This window comes from Geotrypetes seraphini, chromosome 6 (genome assembly GCF_902459505.1).
Source record: "Geotrypetes seraphini chromosome 6, aGeoSer1.1, whole genome shotgun sequence".
Lineage (NCBI taxonomy): Eukaryota > Metazoa > Chordata > Amphibia > Gymnophiona > Dermophiidae > Geotrypetes > Geotrypetes seraphini.
The window spans coordinates 73,518,735-73,532,829 of NC_047089.1; the positions used below are offsets into that span (position 1 = coordinate 73,518,735).

A 14,095-nucleotide genomic window follows, 5' to 3' on the forward strand; every position below is an offset into this window, starting at 1 on the left:
TACAATTTCCCTTGTGCTTTATTTGAGTCCGACTGAATTTGTGGAAACCTGATCTCATTCTCTTCTCAATCTTTAACACTTGCTCCATTTCACCCATTTTCAGTGGCGAGGGGTGCACAGCCGGCCGGGTCTGGAACCTCCTGGGACCTGCACTTCAGTGCAGCTGCCGGTACACCCTCGAGGCCAAGAAAAACACTAAGAAGCCTGCGGGAGTGGCAAAAACGTCCTTTAAGGAACATCCATCTGATCTGGCTCTATCCCACCCCCTTCGTGACACCACCGGACAGCGTTCTCAACCATTGGTTGACCTTGCCTGGTTGCTATGACCCCAGGAGCCAGAACTCTGATTGCTTTGGGCTGCGAAGAGAATAAAAGCGATTAGCGTTCGGCGCCTGGGGTCGCAGCCGGGGGCCGGGAAGGAGGGGTGTCAAAAAATGATGGGACCCAGGTGTCACATATCTTAGGTACACCACTGCCCAGTTTGGTAATTATTTGGGTGAAGTCTTATTTTGTTAACCACTTTGTGGGAGTGTTTCCTGTTCACAAGCCCTTGGTTACATGAATAATGAAATAGAGAGGCAGCAGGTGATTCTCTCAGGAACGGAGCTGTTTCGCATTACCATACATTCTGCAAAGTATTCTGCTGGTGAGTTGTGTGATCTGCCAGGGAGACTTGTTACCATCAGTGGGTAAGTTTTCTTTATGCTGCCTCTCTCATTTTAGGCCCATTGGTATGAGAACAATGAACTTTTGGGCACACATATTCCTATCATTAACGTGACAAAGTAATTCTGCTGTGCTATGCATAATGAATCCATCATTAATGCCTAATCTAAAGCAAATGTCAGAACAAACTGATCATAGTGCCAGTCTTAATAATGGCTTAGCAAATAAGCCTAAATCATAAACTTTAGCTTTACTTTCTGTCAATGTGGAAAGATATGTTGCTTATTATATTTTTGTTCTCTCATGCCTTGGCATCTAGTCTGTTTTGCTTGATAAACTTCACTCAAAAATCCCATCTCCTTTCTTTTTATTAATGTGATGCACCATAAAAATGGCATTACATTGACACACTGTACAAGTGATGAAATTTTAATTATGAAAATAAAAATGAAAAAAAAAAGTTGGTTTTTCACCTTGGCAAAAAAAATTTTTAAAAATTCAAAGGAAAATTTCTGCATCTACAATTCTCCAAAAAAAGATCATAACAGTAAAGTATGCAACCATACTACATGCCAAAGAACAGTTCAGTTTAGGCTTTTGCAAGTACCTTGTTAAATGTTAAAAAAAAAAAAAAAAGTAAAAAATGAAGACTAGAAACTGCCAGATGCAGATCTTACTTCCACTTCTTACTAAAATACTGGAATCAACTGCCTTGACACATCAAATCCCTCGAAGGACTTTTAAGCTTTAGGAAAGCAATAAAAACCTACCTCGTCTCCTAATTTCCTTAGCCCAGTATCTGTACGGTATAGCAACTAGACTTCAACATCCTCCACTCATCAGCATTGTTAACCTTCTACCAGAGCATTCAATTCCTTTCCTCTTCTCCCTGTCATATATTCTGTATCACCCAAATTCCTGTCTCTTTAATCACTATGTATTATATATTAATTGTCTTTATAGCCCTAATTATCTGTATTTCATTTGTTTATTATATATGTTATATTGTAACCCGTTCTGAGCTCTCTGGGGAGGACGGGATATAAAATAAATTAAATACTGTAGCTAAAAAATTCATTAGCATGGGGTAAACTTAGGTATACTAGAAATAAATACTCAAGGATTAGGGCCCGAATATATCCCTTATTCACTCAAAAACAAGCCCCACACGGACAAACGATACACACACACCCAGCAACACTACAAGGCCTTACTTACAACCCACAACATTCACACTCCCCAAAGAGAAAGGGAAAAAGGAAAAAGAAAAGAAGTGGAGAAAAAGGCCTCAGTTCAGCTTCATCTGGCCCAAAAAACTCCACTCCTACAAAAGCTGTATATGTGTAAATGCTGAAAAATAGTCCAAGAAAACAAGGCAACTAAAGTAGCCTGCCAGGTGGTATCAAACAGCACACCTAATACAGATGAAAGTCAGTGGGTGAATGTAACAAAAGGCAGTATAGTCCAGCTCATAACATCCATAGCAAAAGCAGGAAAAAATAACTTAACTGCTAATGGCCTCCAAATCCAGGCCAGGCAGTCCTTACACCCAACAGGGAACCCTCCGTTTCGCATCAAATCGCTGCGTCAGGGGTGTTCATATCATTGCTTCACATCCAGATATTCCAGACCCACCATACTCCTCAAACATCCTCACCACTTTTTCTCCACTTCTTTTCTTTTTCCTTTTTCCCTTACTCTTTGGGGAGTGTGAATGTTGTGGGTTGTAAGTAAGGCCTTGTAGTGTTGCTGGGTGTGTGTGTATCGTTTGTCTGTGTGGGGCTTGTTTTTGAGTGAATAAGGGGTAAACTTAGGTATCCCATGGTAAGTTTGGGATCGGTGAGTGCCACCCATATACTATAATATATTAATTTTTTTTTTTGCATGTGGGCAGATGTGGGGTGGAGAGTGGGTATGCTCTGTGATAGTCAATTAGTGTAGCTACATTACCATGCCCTAAGCAATTAGTACATGAACCTTAACCATCTGCAAAACAGTAGCAGTATGGGCTCAAATATTAATAGAAAACAAAAAAATGGCTGTTTATCCCAGTGGTAAAAAATGGCCTTAGCTTAGCATGTGAGAATAACTTTCATAAAGATATGCTAAGGCTACTTTCTACTGCAGTTTAGTAAAAAGACCCATAGGTGTAGCACAAAAAAAAAATCATAGAATTTAATCTTTATTTTGTTTTGTTCTATTCTGCAAATATTTTTCTAATTAAAGACCACTATTATCAAACCACGTTAGGGTATTTTATTGCCAGAACCTGTGGTAAAAGCTCCAACACTTATAGGTATTCTATTAACATCAGAGCTTTTACCACAGCAGTCGGCAATAAAAACCCTAACATAGTTTGAAAAAAGGGGGCCTAAATCTGCACAGACTTATTTAAGAACATAAGAATAGCCTTACTGGGTCAGACCAACAGTCCATTGAGTCCCGTAGCTCGTTCTCATGGTGCCCAATCCAGGTCACTAGTACCTGGCCAAAACCCAAAAAGTAGCAACATTCCATGCTACCAATCCAGGGCATTCTTTAACCAGGTGCATAAATTCAAGTGTCATCCTTAAATATATAGAATGCTAACACTTGCATGTGCATAAGTACTAACAGGGAATTCAGCACTAGCCTGTAATTTAGGAGTCATAGGCTTTGGATCTCAAGGCAGTGGTGGCGGCTTCCTATGTGGTGACTGCCATAAGATGTTGTGCCAGATTCTGACCTCAGACAAAATTGCATATCCCCAGGTGTTGCTTTCAGGGGAGGATTGCTACTATTACTACTACTATTACTAATCATTTCTATAGAACTACTAGGACATATGCAATGCTGTACATCAAAACACAGAAGAGACAGTCCCTGCTCAAAAGAGCTTACAATCTAGTCAACGCAGACAAATTGGATAAGAAAGTGCATCTATACACAGTGCTCAGATGGAGGAATTACAGAGGGAATGAAAAGACAGATATTGGTGCTTAACAGGTGGGTTGGAGTTTTGAATTAAAATAAGCTTCAAAGAAGTGGGCTTTGAGTCTGAATTTGAATACTGTCAGAGACGGAGCTTGATGTATCGAGTCAGGCAGTTTGTTCCAGGTATATGGTGCAGCAAAGTAGAAGGGACGGAGTCTGGAGTAGATTGTAGAAGAGAAGGGTGCAGACAAGAGAGACTTACCCGACAAGTGGAATGCAGGTGCAATGCATAACATGTTTAGAGTCATGAGCAAGGTTTCTACTTACACTATCTTCACCTGCAGGATACTTTGGATCAGACAATAGGCGGGTGATTTGGCTTCTAAAGCCAGGTTGAACAGGCTTCCTCTTTCAAGGGGCAAATGCTTTTTGGCAAAGGGTTGAATGACTTTAGGACCAGTGTGATGGATTGTTGTCCAAAATCTTCGCCAGATAATAGGCCACTTGCCCCACGGGTGTCAAGTTGTATGTCCTTTCATGGCTACAGATGGTCTCATCAGTCTTCAGAGAACTCCTCTGGTCAGAGATCCTTTCAAGGACCTAGGCAAAGGTTTGGAAGCTCTAGCCAAGCCCCAGTCTTGGGTTTTTGATTGGCAGCCACTTCTAAAAAGTCTCAATGATGCCAAGCTACTCTCCAACCCCCCCTGAATAGGTGGAAAACTTGCAGAGTACTGGGAAGCCTGGGAATGTATTTGCTTAGACCAGTGTCTCGTAAACTTTCTCGAGCTGCGGCACATTAAACGTAATGGCCAAGGCTCGAGGCATCCGGAAGTGCACAGATGTCACAGTGACGATGTCACGCACATCTATAGATGCGTGAAGGTCCTCCAGATGGGCCCTGAGATACCAGTAGTGGGTGCCGACTAAGTCATAAATCATGCAGGGAAAAATACCAATGGTATCAATTCAGGAAGCAAAAAGCATACTATATTGAAAAGAAGTTTCCAATTCTCAGTATTTATACAAGAAATCTTAAAATGTCAAAAATATTATGTTTTTTTTTTCATGGTAGGATTAAGCTCAGAGACATGGAGGGGTTAACAAGGGAGAACAACCCCATCCACATCACAACCCAATCATTGCGAGATCCTCCATTTTAAAATTAATGTGCAAAAAGTTCAATAATAAAAACTTTGAAACTCTTCACTTCATAAATAAGTTTTAAAAGTGAAAAACACTTATCTAGTAAATGGTTTTGACGTGGCGCATTTTGTTTACTGCTTCAGGAAACCATACAGACTGAAAGTTCAAAAGAATGGTCTGTTAGCAGAAGCAGGTGAGATTTCTGAAAAAAGCAAACCTTTCATTTCTTCCAGCAGCACTCACAGACATTGAGTAGCGGCACACAGTTTGAGATACACTGGCTTAGACAAATGGGTTCTGGACATCATTCAAGAGGGCTACAAGCTTGAATTTTTTTTTACCTCTTCGGGACTTCTTTGCAGATTTTCCAACTGAAAGGCCAGAGAAAGCAGCCAAAGAACGGAGAATGGTACAGTGACTGATGCATATTCAGACTGTGAAGGAAGTACCAGTCACTGAATTGGGCTTGGACATATACTCCATATACTTTATTGTGCCCAAGAGGGACTCAGATGACTGGAGACCAATCCTGGATCTGAAGCCAATCAATGCAGCACTAAGGGTGCCCAGGTTCCCATTGGAAACCATGCAATCATCACCTCGGTCATGCTGGGGGAATATTTAGCCTCACTCAACTTAACAGAAAGGACGCTGAGAAAGAGCTCCTTTATGAACCCTTGAAAAAGCCCCTTTGAGTGAAACGGGTCCCGTCAGGGCATGCTAGAGATACTGCATTAAAAGGATAAGTAAAAAAAAACATGTGCTGTTGTTTAGTCTTTATTTTTGAATAATGAAAGAAAGAAATACAGGAGTAAGCAAACAAGCAACATTTCAAAAGGAGGCAATTAGATGAGCCAAAGCTGGACATTCACAAATATTGTATGTAATTATGGCTTTGAAGACCTTTTTGCCATCCTGTAATTGAACCCAAACCAGTGAGGTGTGCGGTTGTTGTGGTTGTTTCCAGGTTGCCTCACTCTTTCATCTTCTACATCCTTTTGGTGTAGCCATTGTCCCAGGAAGTGTGCAACAATATTATTCAATGCTGGGGGCAACCGACATTCGATCTGATAGTGTCAGCACATAACAGGGTCGCTCAATACTTCAGCTGAAGGTATGAGCCGGGAAGCACCGGAATAAATGCCTTGGTACAACTTTGGCCAACAAGGGAACTGCTGTATGTATTTCCATATGGCCAAGTAATTCAAAGAATAGTAACCCATCAAAGGCTAGTAATCCTTGTAGCTTTAGATTGGCCCCGTTGCCCATTGTACGCAAATCTAGCTCATTTTCAAAGAAACAAGAGTCTCAGAATCTCACTCTTTCCAACACTGCTTTCACAGAGACCAATTGCCTTAGAGAATCTGGAACGCTTTGGGCTTAAGGCATGGATCTTCAGCACATGACTATTATGCAGAAAGGTTATTTGGAGGTGGTTATGGAACACCACCATTAATTATCACCAGTGTGTGCCAGTAAAGACCAGCAACAAACAACACTGGAAACTATTACCAGCAAAGACAAAGGACTATAGCAGCACACAGCCAACCACAGGAAGGCAGGATCAGTGGTAGGCAGTCAGACAGACAGACACACGGGATCAGTGGCAGGCAGACAGACAGACAGACATACGGGATCAGTGGCAGGCAGACAGACAGACAGACACACGGGATCAGTGGCAGGCAGGCAGGCAGACACACACACACACACACACACATAGTGGTATGGGACACACCCAATTCCACAAACAAACAATGAGGGTAATGAATGCACAGATACTAGCAGGTATATTGGGATACACAGGCTCTAACAGAGTTATACAGGCTCTAACACAGAGTTGGGAATGAGCACAGTTGTGTAGTAGGAAAAGAGGAATGGAATTCTGGGGGTTAGAAGTTTGTAGGAGTGGAAGTGGGAGGCATTTGGAAAGGTGGGCAGTAATAGACATGTAGAGGATTTGTCAGGACTGAGGAATATGCTGGATAAAGTAGCATGAATGACTGAGCATGCATAGAGATGCCAACCAACAAAATAATGCACCTTCCAGTATTCTAGGTTAATAGTTGCAATGAACAGGTGGTGCACATGTCTTCTTCCAGCTTGGTATTTATAAAATATATCTTGTGTGCCCATTTGTAGGACCCACAGTGCATCTTCTCACTCTCAGCCCCAAATACTCCTGTTTTATGATATGTACATTTAGAATGTACATTTATAGAATACCACTAAGCATGTTCACTGCTTTCTGGGCACTCTTCTCTCACTTTTGCATGCCAAAATGATGCCTGGCTTGTACAGAATTGCCACTATGAGACATTCAGAATGGTGCCAAATATCCAAGTATTTGCTGAGCGGATAAGCATGCACTTCATCACATACACATACCAAAAAATTCCAGGCACAGATGCAATATTTTCTAAAGTAAAAACTGTAAACAATGAATAAAAGAGTATCATTTGAAGAAAAAAGAAAAGAAAAAAAGCATTTGTAATCTGCAGGAGCAGGCTTTCTTTAATCTAAGAAAAATCATAAAGAGGTTGACATTTAAGAGATTTCCTTCAAACAATGCTCTAAGACTTGCCATTTTAATTCAATCACAATATCCTTCCAAAAATGTACTTTCCTTTTCTCTTCACTAGTGAGAAACCAAGCAAAACAAAGAGAAATACAACACAGCAAGGCAGGGGCTCAAAACACTGTGGAGGTAATTCTATAACCGGGTGCTTCCGATTGGGATCCCTGATGTTTTATGGTGAGAGCCTATTTTATGGCAGCAGCTTGGTTACTGGATTCCATTATAAAATGCTACTGGAACTTGCCATAGCATGCCTAACATTTAAGGCCCATTTTCTCTAACTGGCACCGCCGTTGTTGACCGCCTTAAAAGTGGCCACGACCAAGTGTCAATCATGTAATAGCACTGTTTAGAGAATTGTGTCTCGAACAAAGGTAGTTGCCAGAAATGTAGGCCAGGGTTTTTCAGGCCTACATTTCTGGCACTTACCTTTGATGTGAATTGTGCCTATGTAGGTAGGGCTACCAGATTTTACTTTTGTAATATCCGGACCCCTAGTCCACCCTCAAACCCACTCAGTTCTACCCATCCCTGCCCCGTTATACCCCAGTCCCACCCCCAATCCCGCCCTAGCCCCACCACCTGCTGCCTGCTCTCATCGGGAAGGAGGGCATCTGAGCATGTGCGGATGCAATGATGTCACATGCACATGTGCGTACACATGATGTCATCCACGTGGCATCCACGCAAGGAAGCTTTTCAAAACCCGGACAAAGCACCGGGTTTTGAAAAGCTGTCTGGACCCCCAGAAAAGGAGGACATGTCTGGGGAAGCCCAGACGTCTGGTAACCCTATATGTAGGCATGATTCCGGCACTGATTTTTTAACTGACACAAATTGACACTAATTAAAAGTCATACGCACAACTCAGTAGGCACATTCTATAAAGTGCTGTGTGTCAGTCCTAGTGCTTGAATCCCAAAAGAGGGTGTGGTCAGGGGAAGAGCATGGGTAGATCATGAGCATTCCTAAAAGTTAAGCACATTATTATAGAATGCGCCCAATCTGTTCACAACTTAGGCACAGTATTTAGGCCTAGTCTTTCTTAGCCTAAATGGGTGTACCTAAATGTTTGTGACAGCGCAATTCTCTATATGGGGCATGCCTTTTATAGAATTGCGCTAAGTACCAATATGATTGGCAATGATTTTTTTTTATGCACCATATGTAGAATCAGGCCCTATGCTAATTACGAAGGCTCTTATACAATGCTGCTTAAATTGCTTTGCTGTCACTTATTCATGTAAGTGGACACGTCTCTGTGAGCTGTATTCTATATATTTAAACAACTGACACATAAATGTGGGAGGGCAGAGGGGGTATGGAGGAAACTTTATAACAGTGTACCTATTAATATGAGGGCTGATTGAAACATAATGAGACTGCATCTGTTTTTTCTTTCCAAGAAGTAGATATAGCAATGCTGTGCTGGTTCTTGTGAAGCTCCTACATTGTTCCTGAACTTGCAGTTGGACCGCCGTAGTCTTCATTGTTGGGTCACAACGAGAGGAAGAACTTTGTATGTTTCGTCTTGGCAGATGATGAAGATGTGTCTGTGAGAGTACACCAGAGGTATTTGATTGAATTTAGTGTTAAACTTGGAAAAAGAGGTAATGAAATTCTTAAAATGTTATGGCAAGCATACAGTGGTAAAACAATTAGCCGTGCTGCATATTCTCATAAACATGTCTTCCTCATCTAATCAAAATCTAAACAGAGATGGCTACCAAAATAATAGAGATCAGCATTACCAAGGTTAAAAATCAAATCTATGACCCATGGTAGTCTAGTGGGAAAGAGGCAAGAGCAATGTCATATATGGAAGGTTGATCTATAGCATTGTGACTACCATTTTAAAGTTGCAACCAATAGAAGAAGGAACAAGTGGGGTTTATTCCAGCACCTGAAAAAACACTCAACTACTGGGAATCTACACATAGGCCTTGGGAGGCCTACTCATACATGGAGGAGGTTAGCACTCAAGAGCTAATCTGGCAGTATTATACCAGGAGTGTCTCCCGAGTCAGACAGGTTTTGATAGAAAAGAGTGGTCCAAACTCAACACATTGTCAATGATGAAAATGAGGCAAAATAAATCCATATCAGATTGGTCTTCAGGAGAGATAACATGGACTTCGTTTGATGCTATGGTTCTTGTACATCAGTCAATAAGTGGACTTCATGGCTCACTGTGTTTGTTAAGTAGCCAAGGTGGTCAGTTATGAAGTGAATAAAAGAACCAACAAAGTAGAAGAAAGAGACAATTAAAAGAAAATTGTCAATCTTGAAATTTTACTTCAAATCAAACCCTAAGGTTTTGTGTGTAAATTCTAGTGTGTAAATTTCTTAAGGGGGCTTTGCTGGCATTGCCAGGGTGGGGGTTTTAAGCACCTGGGCCAATCAGAGTCATAGGCCCCCTCACCGGTGCATCCCAAGATGCACTGGGAAGGGGAAGGCCACCATTAGGAAGGTGGGCCTGCCAGCGGGAGGGAGTGGGCATCTCTCCCACTGGATTGTCATTAAAGGTGGGGTGCTAGGAGTGTTGGGATTGGCTGCTGAGAGTTCAGGGAGTGTCATGTTGGAGTGCTGGGTGTTCGGGGAATGTCAGGTTGGAGTGCTGGATGTTCAGGGAGTGCTGTGGTTTGGAGTGGGGTGTTAGGGTTTGGTGTGGACTGGCATCAGGAAGGAGTGGGCATCCCTCCTGCCAATTGTGTTGAGAAAAGGTACAGGGGGATGTGGGATCAGCAAGTATGAGGGTTGGAGGGAGGGAGAGAGAAATCTGATCTTTCTGCTGGTTCAGCTAATCCTGGCAGTGGAATCCCCTATCAGCTGAGCCAACAAGACTCCCCAAAATCAACTCAGCTGATTGGGATTCCCCTGCCACAATCATACAAGGTAGTTGGGTATGTCTGCAAAACTTATTTTTGTGCTTTTTTTTATGTGGACGTTTTTATTTTTGAAAATGGCCAAAAAAGGTATACATCCTAAGGACCAAAACATCTACAAACACCATTTTCAAAAATAAAAGATAGACGTCTGGCTGTTTTAAAAATGGACATTTTCTGTAGTGGATTTTTAGATGTATTTTTTTTTTTTTCAAAAATGTCCAAATTTGACTTAGACGTCCTATAGAAATGCCCCTCTATGAGGGTCATTGGCTAGGAGGGGAAGTATGGCTGATATAGGTGGCCTAGTCTGGACTAGAAGGGGTAGATGGGATATAGATTGGAGGGGGGGGAGAGGAGATAGAAAATAAGGTGGGAAAAAACTAGCAAGGATGAGTTGGGTTTGGGGAGAAAATGAGATTGGTCGGACTTTCAATTCTTTTTTAGCTCTTCTTTTAACAACAACTCCTTCCAGTGTGTGCATTACTTGCTGTGCTCCACATTTAAATGTGGCCTGACCAGTTGTAATGTACATTTTTAACAGATTTAATATTGTGTGTTGGATATAGCCCCCTCTCCCCCAATCATTTTCAAAAGTTGACTCCTATGATGTTACTGAGCAAAGATGATGGCACCTTTAATAGGAGGTGGGAAGTGTATCTGTCTTAAATGTGAATACACTTAATAAATGGTTAACAATTTTTTACATATATGGATACTGCATGGGGATATGTTGGGCATGTCCCAAACAGGTGGAGGGGCATAATCGAAAGGGACGTCTAAGTCCGTTTACGTCCAACTCGCAAATCGTCCACAGTAAAAAAATAGCTTAGGATACATTTTTGAAAAATAAGTTCAAAATTTTTTTACTTTAGAAAATCATCTAATTATACGTCCTGCAGATCAGATCATCCAAGTCGCTAAATCGTCCATCTTTATATCATATTTTCATCTAACTTTTCGTCCAAGTCCAAAACGCCTAGAACAAGCCCTGTTGGACGTGGGAGGGGTCTGCAAAGTGATGGACTGAACACCCAGACATGCCACTTAAAGAGTGGGGTACCTTACAGGGCACTGCTGTGAACTTCACAAAAAGGGTGCCATGTCTTCTCCTCACTACAGCTCCCTTATAGGTCATGGTGAGCCCTCAAAACCACCTCCAGAATCTCCTAGATCCACTTATCTACCATCCCAATAGCCCTTATGGCTGCAAGAGCCACTTATATGCCACTACAAAAGGGTTTTGTATAGGGGAGTGCACATGTTTAAGTATCAATGAAGCGATTACAGGGGCTTATGGGCATGGGTCCTCCTCTGCATGAGACCCTAACCACCCCCAAAACAGATTAAGCCGTCTCTGTGCTGGACGACTAGGCTTTCCTATACCAGGCGGCCAGGTGATGATGGTCTGGAGGCTGAATTTTAAAGGTGTGATTAATATTTTTATGGTAGTGTAGGGGGGTCGGGAAGAACTGGGGTAGTGTGTGTGGGTCTATTTTATGTGTTTTCAGTGCTTATCTGGTGAATTTAGGTGGGTTTTTGTGACTTAGACCATGTTTTACATGGTCTAAGTCACTGCTCTTCAACCGCCGGTCCGCGGACCAGTTCCGGTCCACAGAAAATTCCTGCCAGTCCACGCAGGACCGTCGAGATCGACATCTGCAGGGCTGGCAAGATTGACGAGCTGAAATGCACGCAGGGCCAGAGAGATCATGGGGAGCCTCTGACAGTGGCTTTCTCCCCTCCCAGCAGCTCTCCTTACTTACCAGTGCAGCGATTCAGGAAGGCAGCCTTGGGGCTTTTTCTGAGTCACGGCCGCCTCTGATGATGCAACTTCTTCTTTCCTCAGAGGTGGCGCGACCCATCAAATGACCTGAGGCTGCCTTCCTGAATCGCAGTGCTGGCAAGTAAGGAGAGCTGCTGGGAGGGGAGAAAGCCACTGTTAGAGGCTGGGAAGCTGCTGGGCATTGTAAAAAAAAATAAAAAAATAGGGACAGCTGCTACTGGACCTGGAGGAAAGGATAAAGAGAGATGCTGCTGGGAGTGGAGGAGGGAAAGGAGTCTGTGAAGCTGCTGGGCAAGGGAATAAAAAGAGACAGCTGCTACTGGACCTGGAGAGGGAGAAGGAGAGATGCTGCTAGAAAGGGAGGAGAGAAAGGAATCTGGGAAGCTGCTGGGCAAGGGAAAAAAAGGGACAGCTGCTACTGGACCTGGAGGGAAGGATAAGGAGAGATGCTGCTGGGAGGAGAGGAAGGAAAGGAGACTGTGAAGCTGCTGGGCAAGGGAATAAAAAGGGATAGCTGCTACTGGACCTGGAGAGAAATAAGAAGAGATGCTACTGGGAGGGGAGGAGAGAAAGGAATCTGGGAAGCTGTTGGGCAAGGGAAAAAGGGACAGCTGCTACAGGACTGGAGGGAAGGATAAGGAGAGATGTTGCTGGGAAAAGAGGAGGAAAAGGAGTCTGTGAAGCTGCTGGATAAGGAAATAAAAAGGGACAGCTGCTACTGGAACTGGAGAGGGAGAAGGAGAGATGCTGCTGGGAGAGAAAGAGGGAAAGGAATCTGGGAAGCTGCTGGGTAAGGGAAAAAAAGGTACAGCTGCTACTGGACTGGAGGGAAGGATAAGGAGAGATGATGATGGAAGGGGAGGAGGGAAAGGAGTCTGGGAAGCTGCTGGGCAAGGGAATAAAAAGGGACAACTGCTACTGGACCTGGAGAGGGATAAGGAGATATGCTGCTGGGAGGGGAGGAGGTAAGGAGTCTGGGAAGCTGCTGGGCAAGAGAAAAAAGGGACAGCTGCTACTGGACCTGGAGAGGGAGAAGGAGAGATGCTGCTGGAAGGGGAGGAGGGAAAGGAGTCTGGGAAGCTGCTGGACAAGGGAAAAAGGGACAGCTGCTACTGGACTTGGAGGGAAGGAGAAGGAGAGATGCTGCTGAGAGGGGAGGAGGGAAAGGGAAGAGAAGAGAGTTACTGCTGGACAGGGGAGGAGGGAAGGGAGAAGGGAAAAGGAAGGAAAGCTTGCAGGGAGATTAGAGGAGGAGAAGGGGAGAGACAGGAATGGATGGGAAGGGTGGTCAGCAGAGAAATAGAGAGGGACAAAGATGCTAGATCTGGTGTAGGAGAGATAAAAATGAAGAGAGCAGTGAATCAGGAATGAATCATGTAAAAAGGAGAGAGGGGGGCACAAGCTGAATGGAAAGGGGAGAGGGGCATAGAAAGAAGACAAATACCATATGGAAGGGGGAGAGGTCAGACAGTAGATGGAAGGAGCAGATGCTGGATTGAAGAGACAGAAAGGGCAGAAGCTGGAAGGAAGAGAGTGAAAAGAAGATGAAAGCAGAAACCAGAGACAACAAAAGACAGAAACAAATAATTTTATTTCTATTTTGTGATTAGAATATATCAGATTTGAAATATATATCCTGCTAGAGCTGGTGTTAGACATAACTGGGGACTGCAAAGTCCAGGCAGTGGCTTAGGGCTATTTCTGACCAGGGGAGCAGTTGCCCTAGTTGTGCTCCCCTACCCTATTCCTGCTATGTATTCTGTTAGCATGATATTTCTGTGTAGCATTCTGTAATAATTTGGCTTATTAAGTTTTCATGATAGTAGAAGGGATATATGTGAAGGGGAGGGGAGACAGTGGTTTTGTTGATCCTTGCTCTGTATTATTTGTATTTATAAAATGACAATTGTACAGAATATTGTTTCTTTTTATACTTTAATAAAATACATTCAATATAAAATCATAATTGAGGCTTGTGTGGGTGGGATTAGATGGTTTGCGAGGACCGAGCGTGCGGAGACGGGGCAGAAACAGGGTTTTTAAATTTCAGTCCTAGTAGTTTGCTGGTCTACAAAATATTTTTTTTTTCCCACTGGTCCATAGATGTAAAAAGGTTGAAGAACACTG

The 14,095-nt window shown here is 43.0% G+C and overlaps 1 long non-coding RNA gene across 2 annotated transcripts in view; it reads right to left on the reverse strand.

Annotated features, from left to right (window-relative positions):
* LOC117361937 overlaps positions 1-14,095 on the reverse strand; it is an 86,876-nt gene that overhangs the window by 48,134 nt on the left and 24,647 nt on the right. The window contains exon 3 of one of the 2 annotated variants that reach the window (XR_004539761.1): positions 8,645-8,850. This is a non-coding gene — a long non-coding RNA (uncharacterized LOC117361937). Of the gene's footprint in view, positions 1-7,884; positions 8,851-14,095 lie in introns of those variants that run through there. The other variant, XR_004539760.1, reaches the window with a different exon arrangement.